The sequence below is a fragment of the Dromaius novaehollandiae genome, chromosome 5 (assembly GCF_036370855.1).
Source record: "Dromaius novaehollandiae isolate bDroNov1 chromosome 5, bDroNov1.hap1, whole genome shotgun sequence".
Taxonomy (NCBI): Eukaryota; Metazoa; Chordata; class Aves; order Casuariiformes; family Dromaiidae; genus Dromaius; species Dromaius novaehollandiae.
The window spans coordinates 51,554,327-51,570,846 of NC_088102.1; positions in this window are offsets into that span (position 1 = coordinate 51,554,327).

Here is a 16,520-nt window from a genome sequence, read left to right on the forward strand (position 1 = left end):
TTTTGCTACTTAACAGAAAGTTTTCCTTACAAGCATGAAGTTTAGAAGCATACTTGTTACAATTCCTCACAGGCACATCAAGTTTTATTTACCATCACTCTTTCTGTAACAGACAACATTTGGGGATATGCGGGCTTGAAATTTAAAGCTAAACAGCTCACAGCAAGAGCTGAGACCTGTAGTTGGCAGCAATAAGTAGACCGGCTGCTATAGAGGGAGCAAGTCCTGGTCTAACAGTGAGCTGGAGAAAATCTGTTTCAACTATGAAACAATTCACTCTGAGTTTGAAAATGTGCTGAGTACCAAAATTCTTGGAAAGAAGCAGCATTGCAAATCAGAGAAATTATATCAGATTATATCTCCTATTGCTCTTAAGTGGGCCAGGATGGCTCTCAGGGGAATACTCCTTCTGTGAAAGAACTGACTAACAGAGAAGCACAAGGTCTTTGGAGAAAATGAAAGATGAGATCAGAGAAAGGGGAGCACCAAATTCCAACTATTCTGCAGCTACAAACTGCTGCCCGGAAGCCAGAAAAGGCTGTTGTAATTTCAGGCAATGCTGAACATGCTCAATGCTCAAGCTAGCCAGGTCCAGAGCTCAGAGCATGCAGAAGTCCCATTATCTGACAGATTATGACTCAGTTCTTATGTTAAGGAAGACACATATTGCATCAGTTGCAATGAATGAATACTGCGCCGTAACATAAATGTGCAAAATGTGTGATTTGGAACAAGTACTGGAATTACAATACTTAAAAGGACCTGATATGATCCAGTATTTTTGTATAGGATTGTTACTGGAGCAACTTTCCAAGTTCCTCCAGATTATTTGAAAAACAGACTGATGTTTAAAATCATGATGATGATGATTAAAATGAAGATGATGATGATTAAGGCAACCATGACATGGAAGCCAGACAAACAAGAAGACAGTCTTTAACTAAATGAAGAGTAGGTAAAAAACTCCAATATATTCAAATAATGTGTGTCTGTGAACCAATAATGTGTTAGTTTTTGCAAGACAGGTTGCAACTAACATTTGAAAAGGTTTGTAAATAATGTTGTATGCAAATGTTCACTTGGACACAGGCTTGTGATCTATTGATAATTCAAAAACAACACAAGCATGTTCTCATTACTGTTTGTTGTATATTCTTTGCTTTAATCTGTCCTTTGTCTTGGAGCTGCCAGATTTCCATAACTGGGTCACCTAGTTCTTTCTGAACTTTGCTTTCTGCTGCGAAATGAAGATTATCATTTTCTGTGACATACATCCAGGGCTTCTAAGGGGGTCTTGAATGGACTGTTTTAGCAAGGGGACCTGAAGTATGTGGGAAAATATGCAGTAAGAAATGAACTTGTATCTGTGGATAATATGAATTTTCAGTGACCAGTGACCTTTGCAAACACAGACTAGGATGAAAACTGCAATCTGATAGCTGAGCAAGGAAAAAGAAAATAACTTTTACCATGCGTAACTTGATACGCAGTAATATTAGATTCATTCTTTATAATTTGTGTAGTGAAAAGTACTATTATAGTGACCAATAATAAATTATAACTACTATTTTAAGAATTCTTTTAACTCAGAAGCCCATTGTTTGTGAGTGATGTATTAATTAAAATTAGGTTGCAAAGGTGATAGGAAAAGGTGACACTAAAAGTAATTGATAACTAACTTAGCCACTAGAGAGCGCGCAAGAGCTGATTTTAAAATCCATTTTTAAAACATCCCTTTAACTCTCAAACGGGGATGCTCTGCAATGCATAGGATAGTCATTACAGTCCGAAGGAAGAATCGGGGAAAATCGCAGAGAGGGTCTGAGTACTGAATAGTAACTAATTCTCTACAAGGAACGGGAAACAATTTTTGTGGCCTAGACAGGTCAGTACATAAAGAAAAGAACAGAGGTGATTCTTGACTTTTCAAAATTCTTTCATGTTGTTCTCAGCAGACGACATACATAAAATGTACACATCACTAATGGCAGAAAGCACATCAGAGACAATCCCAGGAAAAAGTAATCTTTAAGGTGTTTGTCTTGAAAAGTGTATTTTTCATGTAATTTTATTAGGAAAAGGTACAGATTACATATTCTGAGAACAAGTAAACAATGCCATTTCATTAGCTCAACTTAAACTGATAACTTAAAACTTTTTCTTCATTTGTAACATTTGTCATCATAGTAACTGTTCATCCAGAGTTTTGGTTGAAAGTGACTGAATGTTGTTACTGGGACTTATGTAAAGAATAAAAAAAAGAATGAAGTTGGTCTGTGGCACAACTGCTGTTAGGGGCTGCACATTGTCCTTCCTCTTTGAAGTGCAGTTTCCAAAGTCAGTTTTATTAAAGAAGTCAAATATCTTCATTAGCGAAAGAAGTAAAGAACTCTGAAACATTACCTGCACTTCAACTAGATCTCTCTTTCACCCTTGTGTGAAGATACTGAGTGCCCTGCAGGTTAAGTACTTTGTTAGAAAAACACCCATCTTCCCCTCGCTTTTCCTGTCCCCAAACATCAGTTTCCAAATTTTTCCAGTCCTCACTGCCCATTCACACCAATAACTTCACAGAAACACAAATATAAGTTAGCATTTGGCATCATACACCAATATTAAACCATAAACAATGACAAATAATCTGAACTGATAATATAAACATTAGATGAGAACAAATTTCTTTTAAGTTCACAGCTCTACTAATAACATCTGGACCACACCTGAGGCTGTGACCTCTAGCCTGCGAAGAAGTCCTGACATAGAAGTACCTTTTAGAAAAATTAGTCCATTCGCAATTGCTTTTCTTGTGTAGCAAAATGCTTGTGGATCTGTCATTTGATATAATGAGAAGCTGTAGAAAGGACAAACTTTAAGAAAGTGTTCAGAAAATAAGAGTGGAATTAGCCAGTGAGGCTAGTCTTGCTTTTTTCTGCTTTGCAGGGGGGAGTGGATAGAGCAGGCCCTGCTGATGCTGTATCTGCTATCCTGACTTGGAAGCTCTTCCTTCTACTGTTAAATCTGTCCAGTCCATCATTTTGGAAAAAAGAATTAAGGGATGAATCTGGTTATCCTTAATTATGCTAATACACCTGTTGATTTAATGATATTGTTCTTTGTCATTACACAGCACAAAGTGCTTTTAATATTGTAGCTGATTCACCTCAAGTCAAAGAGCAGCTAAGGCTTTCTTTATAGAAATGGCACGAGCCATTCTCAGACTCTGGAAAATATTTTCATATTCCTTGCATCCACACATAAAGGTGTGTGAAACTGGACTCCAGCACTTGAAGTCTTGCTCTCCAGAAATATTGCACCTGTGCTAAAGACTAGCATCCTGGCATTCCTCATTGTGCCACAGGGATGTAATTCTCATAGAAGGCCCTAGAGATCTCCTGATCATGCTCTATTCACGTGAAAGTCTGTGTCAAAAGCCAAGATTCTGTAAACGAGCTACTGCATGACACTCCACTTAACCTCACCTAATCTTTGAAATGACCCACACTCCCAACTTCACTTTTAGATGTTTGCCAAAAGTCAGCAGAAATTTTTCAGTCTGCCCTTTGTGAGGGGGGGGAACAAATAGGGAAGTGATGGAAGCCACTTTTGGGGCAAGTCAGCTCAGGAGGTCTCTACTCCAATATCTCAGACCTACAAAGATGGACAGTTCACAGCCTCTCCGAGCAACCTGTGCTCCTGTTAATAGAGCACAGGATGATGTTGACCTCCTTTGCTGCCAGGCACAATGCTAGCCCACATTGAGCTCTCTATCCACCAAGACACCCAGGTCCTTTTCAGCAAAACCACTCCCCAGCTGGGCAGGCCCAGCCTGTACGGTTGCCAAGGGCTCTTTCTTCCCAGGAACAGAAGGGCCTTCTAATTGGACAAGTGGCTTCATTAATTTTTTATTCTGCTACACTAGGAAGTATGTGCATCAGAATAATAGAAGCCTTCTGTTTGAAAATAATTACAGCAAGTATGAACTTACTGCCTTCCTCTTGCTTCTCTCATCAAGGAGCTATTGTGTTAATTTGTATTTCTTAGTGTACAGAAATGTATAGATTCAGGGCCTCATTCACTGATTTCAGAGGAGTCTTTACATTTGCACTCATTGATTTTAATGCATCGTTAGCCTAATTTTCAGATTTACAGAACATCAGTGTAAGCTGTGGATACTGAGCTCCCTTGGAAACTAAGATGAGTAACTACTGTTTATAGAAAGAAAAATTGTATGGCAGTCTGAACTCCCTATGCACTACATCTTATGCTAGTTTGAAAACCATCTTCTTATAAGGCTTCCTGTCAGGGAAGACAATTTTTTCTGTCCTCCATATTGGTGGTGATATTTGCAGTATGAACAGAAATGTATGCAGCAGAACTTGTTGTAATCAAAATCAGCCCAGGGCTGAACACCTGAATATCCCAGGGGTGATGAGAACTTCCACATAGGGTTGGGTCCATAGTAAATGAGAAGGACTCAGTTTTGTACCATTGAAATCAATGGAAATACTGTCATGAGCTTGAGCCCCAAAGGAAGTAAGGGTGAAAAATGAATGCAGCAGTCATTGCTATGAGTAAAAAATGTAAGATTTTGGCTTAAGTCTGATCTTCAGGGCTTTCTAATAATATATGTTGTGGAACCCAAAGCTAATTTTCTTTCTAGTAGTTCCTCTCCTCTTTTTCTGCTGCAATTCTCTCTTATCTTCCATCTGCTAGAAGGCAGAAATAAGCTTTTATGAGCACATTTACCAAAAAAATTGCACAGTAGTAAGGTTTAAAGCACAGTGACTACTGTTGTTTTTCTATGGCTTCATCATCTTTGGTCTACCGAACACTCTCCACTTTCAAGGGTCCCAAGGCCTTCACAAACTTGACCTAACATAAGAATTGTACACAGAAATCATTCTATGTGCAAATGATAACTCAGCAGTGGGTTCTGACATTACTCAGCCTCATAGGACATGCATGGAAGAATATATTATCCAGCTGAAATTTCAGGGGGGATTTTAAAAGGCAGATTGTAATTAATTGAGTTGGAATTTGGCCAAGGCAGGGACTTTAATATGTCTTCTTTTCTGGCTGATTTTTGCAGACTCAGGAGTAGTATAACACTCTCGTCTAGCTAGAGCAGTATAACACTCTTGTCTAGCTGGAGCTTATGCCTCCATCAAATCCAGTTCAGTCACATTCCTGTAAGAACTGTCCAGCCCTGTGGCTGTAGGTCAGTCTCTGCACTGCACAGCCCGTAGTGGAGCGTGTGCATCAATGTCTTTGGCATTCCCTCATCTATGTCTCTTCTCCAGGATCCCTCCTCATCATCATGTTTTTCCATTGTAGTGAATCCCAAACCTTGAGTTGACATCCCCTTCTCCTAATTTCTCTGTTTGTCATTCTTAGTCTACATGATGCCTGCCACCCTTGGAAAAACTCCTCCATCAGCAGCATTCAGATGTCTTGTGTTTAATGCAGCCACTGCTGGCCTATAGACTGTTAGTACCCTCTTTCAGTACATTTATGCTTTCATGTTTTTAAGCTTTTGGCTAGGCATATCATTTGCTTTTTCCTCTGATGGAAACTTTAGCACAAATTAAACTCCATAGGCATATGTAAAAATGTCTATTTGTTTTGTCCTTTTTTTTCCAAGAAGAAAATACTCTCTCTTCTTGACATATGAAAGACCCAAGTTTGCAGCAATTTTGTCAGTTATTTGCATAATGGTAACTTTAACTCTTCCTTTGTTACATGCTTCGACTCATTCATTATCTTAATGTCTATTTGAAGTACATGTTGAAAAGGATTGGTGAATTCACAGACTTTTGTTTCATACCAAACTTGTTTTGAACCAGGTGCTTAATTTTCTGCAAATTACTACAGCACTGCAGGAGTTCATAGCATGTGTACTACCAATACACTTACCTGAATGTTGTATCATTTTGCTGCAATCTATAATGGCCCCTTCCAAACCAAATAAAATGCTTTCACAACATGAAAGAAAATAACAAGCATTTTTAAACCTCGTTCTTGCTTTTTTCCATTAACTATCAAAGTATGAATATCTGATTAATGCAACTTCATCCTGATCCAAAGCCATACTGTTTTTCTCCCACTACTCCCTCTAAAACTAGCTTTGATGTGTTGACTATTACTTTCATCAGAATTTTTCTCAGTACTGACAATAAGCTTACATCTCCATAATTATTTTGATCAGCAGGATCTCCTTTTGTCAGGATTCATACAACTATCGCCTTCAGCAAGTCACCTGGTAGCTTCTCTCACTCCCACAGCTGTATTCTTGTACATGCTCCATCACCTTTTCCATTTTTAACTGATTCACAGCTCCGTTCTTATGATCCCAGCGAAATACTGATTCAGCTCTGCCTTACAACCTAACATGTCTGCTCTTGCAAAGTGGCATTAAATCAGGCATATCCAAATATGTTCACAGTGTGTCAATGCTGTGTTTTATCCTTAGCACTTAGTACATGACCAATTTATACTGTCTCACAGATAACAAGGTCATTGCCATTAACAGGTATTTCTTGGAAGTCTTCATCAAGTATTGATCTTCTTAAACAAGATATAACCAGACAACTGGTTATAGAAGGTAGAAGGTTGTATGGCTTAATTCTTAGTTGTCTATTACAATCACTTTTTTTTTAGTTGAAAGACCATACGATGTTAGCCTTTCAGATTTCAAATGGATGTGCTTCGTGACAGTAAAACAAGTAGTCTCTTTTCATTCCATTCCAGCTACATTTTTGGCCTTATTTTATCATATACAGCATCTCATTCCTTAACTCCTCTCCCTCTGCTCCTCTCTACTAATGCCCTTCTTCTCTTTCCATTTTTATTTTTACCTCCCTTCTCTCCCTCTCTGACAGACTATTCTCTCACTTTCAGAGCTCTGAGAACCCCTTTCCTCCTCTGAACCACTCGTTTGGGCCTAATTCATAATATTTGATTGTGGTTTTGGTGAAACTGCTGAGCCCCTTCAACTCCCACTGCAATGACAGTGAACATGTTCAGCAACTTGCAGATGAAGTATTTGGGTTCTTAGCTCTGGAGGGCGGACAGCCTGATCTAAATTGATGTTGGCACAGTTACACTGAAGTCAATGGAGTTAGACCGGTGATGAATTTGGCCCTTTGCCTCTTTCAAGATGTGTAAATTGTATGTTCACATACAACTCCTCAAATAAGAAATGGCTTCAAGACTGAAAAACAAACTAGGATCGTAGCACATGATTAGGCACCTTTTCACTCCCAAGTTACTTACCCTGCAATCCACTCACCCATCCTTCCACATGAGTTTCCCAGAGTTTAACACATTCTGTACATTTCCTTTTTTCCCTATACTTCAGCATATACTGACAGAAAGGTGTAGAGGAGGCATTTCTTGAAAGCAAGCAAAAGTGATTCTCAAAGATGAGTTGCTTAACATGGATATTTCTTTATTCAGGGCCATGGGTTGCAAATTCTGTGTTCAGAATGGGTGTAGAGGAAAAAAAAGAGTAGAAAAAAAGGTTTTGTTTTTAATTCTTTTCACAAGACTTTTCTCAGTTAATTCCGTTGCTATCACTTTGAAGACCATTTTACACACCCCTGTGAAAGGAGTGTTTGTGTCTCTGTGAATGCTGATAAGGAGACACGAGAGGTGGTGGTCTCACCCCGCCCACTGACCACACAGCCTTTTCCCTTTCCTCCTCCTTTTTTGTTACGCTCTTTTTGAGATGCCAGGACATATGGGAGGAGGGATAGCTGTCTCCTCATTATCACTACACTGCAGAGAATGCACTCAGCAACATATGCCTTTATGCTACAACCACATTTCTTACAACTTCTTCTTAGCTTCACTAGCTGTGTTTATACCTTGCGTTTCTAGCTCTATTGTTAAGCAACATTATCAGCCCCTTCAGCTGCATTTCAACAGCACACAGAATGTCCACTCAGAGGGCAAGTCTGCCACACGTCTGTGAAGCTCAGAACCACGGGCTCTACGTGTGCAAAATTTCAGAGGATTAGCTCAGGTGGGGACAGTAGGTTTGGGCCAGCTGCACTGTATACTTCTAGTGATTGCTGTCACTACATTTTCAGATCAGGCTGCCTTCTAGCAGTTTTCTTCTTCAGTTAGAGATGCAATAGAAATATTTTGTCTTTTAATCCTCCCACCATTCCTCTTCAAAAGCTTTTACCCTCTAAGGAACTACCTTAAGGGAATACTACACTTTGAAATGATTTCTTCTCAGCTTCCCACAGCTAGAAGATGGTGGGAACACCAACCAACACTCTTCTGGGAGCTTACACTCACAGGTACCCATAGTCTTTTAGGGAACCACTTTGACAGGCAGACAGGCTAGTTGTGGTTACTCAGACATTCTCAGCAACATGTCTCTTAGTCCCTTTGTGCTAATTCAGACCATCACTGTAAGCTCTTTCTACCCCAGAGCATTTTTCTTCTATTAGGAAGGTCACAGATTTGTAACCCTTTTCTCTGATTATTCCTCACTCCATGTAATTGTCACGGCACTTTTATTGGGTAGGTGTTTTTATTTCAATTGCATGTATTTTACCTTGCTTATAGGTTACTATATATATTCCACCCTGGTAGTTTTTTTAAACAGTAGTTTTGGTTAAAGTATATTAGGGAGAAAATTGATGTTCTGCTCATTGGTATTGATATCACATATGCTCTTGATCTGGAATGCCCTAGGCACATAAGTAACCAAGAGATTTTGTGCAGCCCTGGTGAGTTTTGTAAAAATATTTACATGCTGTGAGAATCTTCACAGGACTAGGCCTTCAGGTGGAAATGTCTCCAGCCAGCAACTGGTTTCCATGGCATGCCTAGCGTAGTAGGGCACACTTCACAACTGACGCTTCTACAGACTACTGTGATGATATATAAACTCAGGGCACAAGACAGGAACATGGCCCAGGTGACAGGAACGTTTCCTGATTTAGAGAAAGTTCTTTTTTGCTTAGGACCGACTTTGTTGTAGCCTGAAGAGAATTTTCCTAAATTAACATTGGCTGTACGATTTAGGTACAGACAAACCTACTACACTTGAGTCCATTTCTTGCTATCTTGTATGACTGTCAGAAGGGCATCTATTGTACTATGTGTACACATATATCAGCCTGCACTAGAAAACCTTTCCTTTTATCCTGAATTTTATCACCAAGTAGTGTTGTCTCTCAAGTATTTCTAGAACTGGAGAGATGTTTAGTATTCAGGGACAAGTCCAGCATTCGATGAAAGATATTTACAAAGAAATTTTGGGGAACCTGACCAAGGTCTGCAGCTGCTGAGTTCTAACTGTGATTTCTTCCTCTTTTGATAGATGTGGTTATGTCAAGAGACATCTCTAAGGATCTGGTTTAATAAAGGCATGATAGATCTGACCCTTTCCATCTTTTCATTCACATGGGCTTTTACCTTAACTTTTAACTAAGTATGCCAACTTTTTTCCCCTTGTATTGCCAAATATTTTGATTTATTGTGCTTCTGCTCTTTCTGAGTTAATGTTATATGTTGCAAGAAGATTTTCCTGATCAGTTGCCATAATAAACAAAGGATTAATTTTCAAACCTGCCTTGGGTTATCATGGACATTAAGCACATTTGGATCCCTATTGTTCACAATTTATTATGAACAAGGATGTCTCTATGGAATGCATAACTAGCAAATTTAAAGAGAAATAGAGCACCTCTCTGAATTAGGCTGGTGAAACTAAGTAGAGAGGAATGGTGAGATCTGCAGAAATGAGAATGTATCCTTATAAAGAAGGAGAATCTGCAAATACCTCCCCCAAAATTTAGCTGTTCATTTAAAATGTTCCTGCTCGTTAGAAACAACCTCGCAAGCTTGCTGCTGCTGTTGTTAACTACTGACGCATCTCACAGGGAGCTTTTTGAGGGATATTAAGGATTTTGGTTGTCTGGATAATATGTGGCAGTAATAGTAATGGGAAGCATTTTTGGATCCAGCTATTGAACCAAGCCCCATAGATTCCAGATATACTGCTACTGACAAGATGGAGAGTGAACTTCTCCTATCAAAAGTACAGGATGGAGGGAGGTGCCAGACGGTGTCATCCCTTGGAGACTTCAGCTGAAAGGAGAAGTCACAGCTTGCTGCCTTTTTATTCCAAACAAGGAAGACTCTGCCATGTATCTTCAGAAACTGGAAGAAGTGTTGAATGTTTCAGGTTCACACCAAAACATGAAATCATAGTCCTGCTTTTCACCTTCCAGATTGTAACATAAGACATGAATAATGGTTTGAATAAAGAATTATAAAAAGTATTTGTGTAAAAGTAACAAAGCCAAAAGTTCAAAATTGTTAACCCTCCAGTGGACACTTCTAACTTGGTGAAATTTAAAGAAAAAATTAATTATAAAAATTCTGGTTTATATGTCTCTTGTTTTTTAACTCCAGCACAGAATGCAAGACCAAGCTGTCCTAAGTATTTAAAATGAATAATAAAGTGCAGTATAAAAATCTCTAAAGTTTTACTGGTTGAACAGCTCATTCCTCAACAATATTTAGTAATCAGCCTTCTTCCCACCAAATCACTTATTCCATTCACTCCGGTGTCCCTCTTTATAATTGTATCTCAGCAGGAATTTCATTGTCATAGATACTACACAAACACAGAGTATCAGATGGATCCTACCCAAATAGTTTCCAAGCAAGCCAAGCAAAAGGTGATAGAGAAGAAGCAGTATCGTTTGACTATGCGAATGGAAAACATTCACAGGCAGATGAAGCAGCCTTCCCAAGATCACTCTGGGAAACTCTGGAACAACCAGGAGCTGAATTAACATCTCCTGAGTCCTGTCTTCCCTTCAAAGACTGTTGTTCCTCACCCCATCAGTTTATTTTCTAAGCCAAAGCCAGAGTGGAAAGAACTTCTTTGATTTCAGCTGTGTTTGAACAAATGTCCAAGAAAAGTTCTACTGTTGTTTTACCAAGCAAAGTAAAGATAAGACCTTATCAAATGCAGAGCAGAATTTTAAGCTCTACTTTTGTCAAATTATGCCTAGAAGTTCAGCTAAAACATGGTAGGTCAGCAAGAGCTCTTAATCTTTACTGGCAGCCAATGCTTTAAGGAAAGAATTTATTTGCTTTATTTTTGTCACTTCTTGTTATTAGCCATATTTCATACTTATTACATAGGTATCATCATTCTCTCTTTTTGAATTTTGCAGTTTGAATCAGATATGGTTTTGCTCAGGTCACATCTTATTTGTATAGAGAATTCTTAAAGGAAAGTCCTTGTTGACAAATACCTTGATGCTATTCTTGAGAATCCAATATAGATACCTGAGCATCCAATATTCACATTCACTATTGCTATACTAATCTCTGGATCATTATACAATGGAAAGTTTTTTTCAGGTAGTCTTTTGGAGTCGAAACAGCTGTCACAATACCATCAATATCTCTCAACTTTATTTTATATATATATATATAAAGAAAAACATATGGTTAGAATCTGTAGTGTAGCTCTATTTAGGCCATTGGTTTCATCTCTTGCAAAAGAAGATCCTACTTACAGCACAGCCATGAGCTGGGCCAATTTTGCATTTTTGTCATTCCCTTGATGCAGTAACCAGAAACCAGCTGAGAAGCTGAGAAACCAGCTGTAGAAGCTAAATTTTAGTAGCACGGATTTTCAAGAAAAGTAAAGGCACATGTTCTCTTCCACTATTCTAGTCCTACTGTACTCCTTGTGCGTTTGAAACATCTGAGAATTCCTGTTTTGCAAAAAGCTCCAGAACCAAAACCAAAGGTCAGCTCTATGCTTTCTTTCTCAAACCTCCCAGTCAGCGCTCTGTCCTGGTGGTCAGTCTTCTGTAAGGCTTAGAAGCCTGCGCAGAATGACTTCAAAGCAAATGTTTACAAATTATATTGAAATGTGCATAGTAAATTTGTTTGGTTATCAGCTAATTTATTTTCAAGAGTAAAATCCATATTTGTGAAGTCATCCTGGGTAGCTGGGCATCATGAATGTCTTTTTGGACACATACTTATCTGATATACTCATATTTCTTGTTAAATCTGCAAACAAAAGAGCTTGTAAATTTTACTAGCTATGATTTTCAGATGTCATTTGAGATTCCTCTGCAGATTTGAAAACTTCAAAATAAAAACTAGTATGTGTAAGAATGCTTTTCATCTGGTCTGTGTTCAGTACTCCTTGTTATTCTAATCTAGCTATGCACTGTCATTTGGCATTTACCCGGTCTTGTTTTCTGTATTCACCTGTTGCAGCTTATCTGATATAGTCTGAAAAGCTCTCCAAACCAAAGTCTGTCTGCTCCCTGTATGGTTATACAGGGCCTGGTACAGTAGGGTCTCAGTTAGTACATGAGACCTCAAATGCTACTACGATTACAAATACAGCAGCAATAGTCTTGATCATAGCATCAGAAATCTCTGTTTCACCCATGGTGTGATTTGTACTGCCAGACACATCAGAACGTGAACATGCAAGCTCTCCATGCTCAGCCACAGAGACGACTGATTGACAGTGATGAAAGGAAAGCAGTGAGGGGAAAGCAAGTAACAAGTGGCATTTTCTTGTCGCATTATGAACTGCTCTCCTACCAAACCAAAGAAGAACAAATGGTTCATCTGTTGCTGCACATCTGTCGCTGTGTCTAATCAGAGTTAATTATGAAGAGCTGAATCTCTGTAATACTCCTGGTCCCCGAGCTCTAAAGGACCCATTTCTTTATTCGGTAGCTTTCAAGGCCAACTTCTGTAGCTGCCTATTATCAAGCACCAAAAGGTAGAGATTGTACAGGATCCCTGGCAAGCAGCACAAAGTATCCCAGCTTAATACTAAAGCAATGACTAATCAGGGTATCCCAGGAGGAAGCTTTGCAATAGCTCTTGCAAGGGTAATGAGGACAATTCTCATAGCTGTGACATTTTAAGCCAAGCAAAATGCAAGCAATCTTGTTTATTCTTTCCTGGTTAAAAAAAAGCCAACAACAAGAAAAAAACACTATGGCGCAGCAGGTAATATAGCCCCAAACTGTAAACGATTCTTCATGGGAGATGGATTGTACCAAGGCGGGCTGTATGATTAACAGCCATGTTTGTTGTTTTATCATAGCAGGACTAATAGCTGAATTCTATTAATTGCTGAATTCTGTTTTGTTTCGCAAATACAGGAAGCAGTTTACATGGCTACGCAGTGCTCTGCTTCACAGTCCTTCTCAAATGGTATTATTGTAACGGGATAATACTGATTAAGGACAGTTCCCTGAGGAAGGAGGGCCTTTTGATGATTGAGTCATTTCCTTTCTCTGCTCTACTTCAGTAAGATAGTGCTTCTCTCACCACAGACACACACCCTTTGTGTCCAGAGAGTCCTCCAGCAGGGAGTTCAAAAGCACATGCTGCGGCCTTAGATGGAAATGCCGGAGTGCATGAGTCCCAAAGAAAGATGTGAAAGATGCTAGGAGTCCAAGCAAATTACATAGCACTTCTGACTTTACTTTTCACAGTCAGTTAAACCTCAAAATATGTCAATGAGGGTTTTAAATAGTATTACTCCTTACAGTTACACTGTGAGGCAGTAGCAGAGCTAGGAAGAGAACTAGGTAGGAAGCCCTGACCCCAGTGAAATCAACTGGCTTCAGTGTATCCCATACCAATTTAGATACACAGTGAGACCAGTTTTTCCCCCAGGTATTTTGGTTGCCAGTCCTCTTTTAAAACTACAAGCTAACACTATCTTCGGATATGTCACTCTGCTGGAATAACCTTTCAAGTAAGTAAGATCCAAAGAATGTGCCTCTTAAAAACAGACATCATAAATTAATTACTAAATAAATTAAGTAAATTCTGTTATTGAGAAAATTTTGGGCCATGTGGCATGACAGTCAATAACATCAGTGTAAAGTTAAGCCCAACACGACAAGAATCAAGTTCTGGTTTTCAAGTTTCAGGATGACCTCGCCACCAGTACATTAACTTGTAACACAAGCATTTTGTCTCATCTAATGTTTCAAGTCCAGTACTGTATCCATCAAAATATTAGTCTTCACTTTCTAGAGAGTTCATTTAATTTTGCACAGATTAGTAGGATTCGCATTCAATTATTAATATTTTGATACTTTCTGAAGTGCTGGTGAGATGTGCCAAACTCAGAAGTGAAATTAGTACCTCATACACATGGTGCATAAAACAGGCTAAAGCAGTGCAATCTTATTCCACATTATTAATAAGCTACTACAGTCCCATTCTAGCAAGACTAGTGAAGTAGCCTGTAGTGAAAAAGCAGTGCAATCCTAGCCTATAAAGATTTGATCTTTTTTTGATACAAGGTTTGACTAATTCCTCTGAAAACAGTGATGGAGGCTCTAATACCATCTCTGCGAACCAGTGAAGTACAGCCTTCTACTTTTGGACATGATCACCTTCCATCAGTAAAAAACAACTAAGACCACTCACTCAGTTCACACAGATCACTGAACAAATTAGTAACAGCAAGTGCTGTTTACTCGCAAACTAGAGCACATTCAGATTAGGGACCTAGAGGGAAAGGGCTCCATATGCCCTTACAACTGGTGGTCATGAACAAAATCCCAGCTCCTACACCATGCAAGAAGCAGGGGATCCTGATCAAATTGGAACATGGTAGACAAGAACCAACGCCAGCCTCTCCTCTCTTTAATTTTTGTCACATGTTGCCATGGGAGATGCTTGAATGAGTTCAAGTCTAACCATGGATTAGCAAGAAAATATTCCTGTTACCACTTCTGAGCTAAAACTGGATTCTCCTAAATGTTTTCCCTTTTGAGGTACAGTAATTGCTCCATGATTAGACAGGAAGCTGTACCAGCATTATTGCTCTAAAGGAGCCAGTGTTATCAAAAAACAACACATCAGGGCCTGTCCTCACAGGAAGGGAATCATAAGTAATCAGCAGTGCTATAATCCAATTGGCTGCTGGTCCCTGCGCATGGATGAGACAGTGTGCAGGAAAAAAGTTTTAGGACTTTTGTTTGTGGCAAAAATATTTTAAAAGAGTCTAGGTTCTTTTTTCTGCCCTCTGTGGCTTTTCCAAATGATTCAGTGTTTGCTCAACAGAACATAAAAATCTCTGCTTGTGTAAGAGCGGAGAGTGCAGGGCCCTTCCACACCAGGGGCGTTCTGTGAACCGGTGCCGTTCCTTCCCTGAGCAGGCCACCGGGTTGCGCTGGTAAAGCCACCCCAACAGCGCTCCGTCAGTCAAAGGGAAGAGTTGCCTTGGAGCAGTGAGATCATGAAGATCCTTGAATGACCCAAGTCTTACATTTTATTCTCTTTCAGGTTACCTCCTTTTGATGCTCTTTATAAAAGACAGGTATATCACAACGTGCGTGAATATGGCACAGGAGCAGCGGTGGGTGTAAAGCTGATACGTTTCTCTTAGCAAACCGGATTTTAGCTGTCATAATAGACTCTTAACATTGTCAAAGGGGAGAGATAGCTTAATTTCATCTACACTCTGTCCTGAGGCACATCAGTATTATTTGACTATTACGCTGACCAGGACCTACATATCCATCCATCCTCAGACAAACTCACCCACTCACCCATATCTATATATGCACACACACTCTGTGGGAACCATGCGGAGCGCTTACACATGGATTTCACAGTGAGAGCCAGACTGACTCAAAATGTTATGCAAAAGGAAACAGAAGCAATAATTTGGTTAATAATACAGACTCTGACTGGAAAACTCATTTTTAAGCGAAATTCTAGAGAAGCACTGATTTGCTTGTGCTAGCTATGTATTTTGGGATTTGTAGTGATTTGCGGAGATGAAGACTACTGTTTATTTATTCCTCACTCTGTCTTCAAATCAGATCTTCTTTTTTAATGATACGCACTAGTAGAAGAGAAGTCCAGCAGTGAGAAACAAAGATACCAGGAATCCTGAAAAATCTCTGAATCTGTAAACATTCAGTTTGATGGTAGTTGCAACGTGTGTTCCCATCATGACACAGACGAAGAGTGACAGTCACTCATCACTCATTTTGATCTCAGAGTGATGCTGAGGTCTGTCACACAGGGAGGTCTTCATAACACCACTCCAAAGCCTTAACCTCACAACTGTCTGGAAGAGACAGAGCTTTTCATAAGGCTAAAAAAAAGCTGATCCTCAGGGTCAGTTTTGTAAGAAAACATCAAGATTTAAAAATAACAAATAAAATCCCTTGCAACAGAACGCAACACCAGTGCCATAAAAGTGTCTGTCTGAAAAAAGACAGCAAGTAACAATTTCAAATTCACTACGGTCCTCAATGTCTTCTGAAAATGACATTTAATATCTTTCCAAAGAAGAGGCTCTCAGATGCTTTTACAGTTTTTGTCTAGCATGATTAATGTCAGCGAGTGAGCTTCAGACTGTTTGTTGTCTTGGTAGAGTAGCTCTTCTTCGGTAACTTAGTCTCTTGGACGTACAAAGTGCTACTAGCAGGACTCCCCAGGTTCTCACTGCTGTAAGAGCACAGCCT